The 2,363-nt window shown below is 51.2% G+C and overlaps 1 pseudogene; it reads right to left on the bottom strand.

Annotated features, from left to right (window-relative positions):
• Positions 1 to 236: 236 nt before the first annotated feature.
• LOC144104994 (uncharacterized) lies at positions 237 to 2,131 on the bottom strand (annotated as a pseudogene).
• Positions 2,132 to 2,363: the final 232 nt, after the last annotated feature.

The following is a 2,363-nucleotide window of genomic DNA, read 5'->3' as shown; positions in this document are numbered from 1 at the left end:
TGTACATGCTTGCGCTCACAATCTATTTTGCGGACGCCAGAATACATACATTCTATCACGTTCATACATACATGGCACTTGACAATAGTCACAATGTACTTCAACACATACCGCAACTCGGCAACACATTAACACAACACAAACAGGAGGCGTTCAAGTTCAAGGCATGCTTGCGCCTGTACTTCCAGATACCTTTCCTACTTGCGCTTTCGTAATGCGCGCGTGAGGACCTTCACAGTTCCCAAGAGTCTCTTGGACTCGCGGGTCTTTTTCCCGGTCAACCTGGGCTTCTGTTTTGCCCCACCTGAGCCCTCCAGATAAGCTTGCCGACTCGGCTAAGAATTGTGCGCTTAGGTATGCACACATAAACAAGGCAATCGATGGATTCCAGGGCACCTGCGTCAAAGCACACACAGGCTCAGAATATTGACCGGTGTTAATACCCTCTTGGTATCATTCCAGAAATTTCCTGGGTGATCGAAAGGCAGCTGAAATAATGTGCAGAACAGCACGATGAACATGTCCACAACCTGCGGTAAGCTGAGCCTAGCCGTAGTTTCAGACACCTTGTCCTCTTGAGCTGTCTTCCTTTCGCGTTTCGCTGCTTCCTTGTGACCATTCCGTGGCCTTTCGTTCGGCTTCGCACAGCTTTCTACTGCAGCGCCCGTCCTTTCCAGCGGAAACGTTTTTTCTTCCTCGGAATGTTCCTCCGCGGGGCCCTTCCGTTCTTCATGCTTTACTGTCTGCTTCACTGCTCCTTTGCTTCACTTCAGCTAGCACGCTCGCGCTTCCTTCGCCACTTCCTTTTCGCTTGGCGATCACTGCGCTGTTCCGAAGAACAGGATTCGGATTTCTCCGCCTCGTGGCTACTTTCTGGGCCCTTTGGAAATTTTGCCCCCTTTATGTTGCCCAATATGAGGTCGTATATGGGGCGCTCCATGCACAGTGCAGTTAGTTTCCCGCTGTAGTACGGAGTCCGCACATGTACTTCAGATTCCGGCAAGCGCTGAAACGAGCCCTCCACTAGCCGCACGAGGCTCTTCGTTCCGGTGAGATCCTTATCTCTCACTAATCTTCGTCTTATTATTGCAGCGCTGCTTCCCGTGTCTCGCAACACTGTAATTGTTTTTTCTCCTACCTTCCCTTTCCGGACAGGCATTCTGTTCAATTCGGCTCCGGGTAGCGCGTTCACAACGGCGTTCACGAGTGGTACCTTCGCGCCGTTCTTAAATTCTACGAAGCCATTTTCATCTTCTTCCTGCAGGTGGTCATCTGAGGAGGCCCGCACGCACGATACCTGGGGAATGGGCTTGCTTGGGTTCGGACAAACCGCGGCCCTGTGCCCCCTCTGGCCGCACTTAAAACAAGCTGTTGGGCTGCTGTTTGTATCGCTGTTGCGGCAGTTAGACGCGTGATGGCCTGACTTGTTGCACAGGTAGCACTTTGGTGGAGCCTTTGGGCTAAATCGGGCATCACGGCTGTCGGTTTTCCCCGCGCTCTCCGAATTCGTATTCTTAATCTTGGCCAGATTCGCTCCTCCTTGAGCTTCTAGAAATTGGTCGGCAAGATCTAACATTTCGGAGAGAGTCTTGGCTCTTCTTTCCTTCAGGTACAGCGACAAGCTCGGGTGACAGCTACTCAGGAACTGTTCCTTGATGAGAAGCTCGCGAAGTTCACTGTATTCCTGTGCAATTTCTGAAAGTTCCATCCACCGATCAAAGTAGTGGCTTAATCTTGCCGCATACTGGGTTGCCGTTTCGCCATCTCTGGGCTTCCCTGTTTTGAATTTATCTCGGAATCCTTCGGTGGTGAGTCGGAACCGCTTGAGCAAAGCGGCCTTTACTTTGCTGTAGCTTGCAGCATCGTCCGGAGAAAGTCGCCCGAATACACTTAGAGCTTCCCCGCTGAGACAGGTGCTAAGAACGGTAGCACATTCACTGTCTGACCAATTCTGACTTCCCGCGATTCCTTCGAATCACCTGAGGAACGCGTCGAGATCGTCCCTTTTTTCGTCAAATCTGGGAAGTAATCTGCTGGAATCTATCCGCAGGCCGCTGCCTTCTTTAGTGCTATGGACTTCCGCTGAGTGGTTCCCAGCACGTTGGAGCTCAAGCTTCATGGCAAGCAGTTGTTTTTCGCGTTCAAATTCTCTCTCTTTCTCTCTTAACCCTCTCTTTTTCGGCTTCTTCTCGAGCCTTCTGTCTCTCCTTTTCAACCCTCCTCTCTCCTTTTCGGCTTCTTCTCGAGCCCTCTGTCTCTCCTTTTCAGCCTTCTCTCTCTCCTGGTTCACCCACTTCCGTAGTTCAGCACCGGACATCCCCATCTAGGTGCCAATCTCAACTAGCTCCTTCAAGCTCATTTTC

This window comes from Amblyomma americanum, chromosome 9, assembly GCF_052857255.1.
Source record: "Amblyomma americanum isolate KBUSLIRL-KWMA chromosome 9, ASM5285725v1, whole genome shotgun sequence".
NCBI classification, from domain to species: Eukaryota; Metazoa; Arthropoda; class Arachnida; order Ixodida; family Ixodidae; genus Amblyomma; species Amblyomma americanum.
The sequence above is the reverse complement of the archived record's forward strand: the minus strand, read 5'-3'. Positions and strand labels throughout refer to the sequence as shown.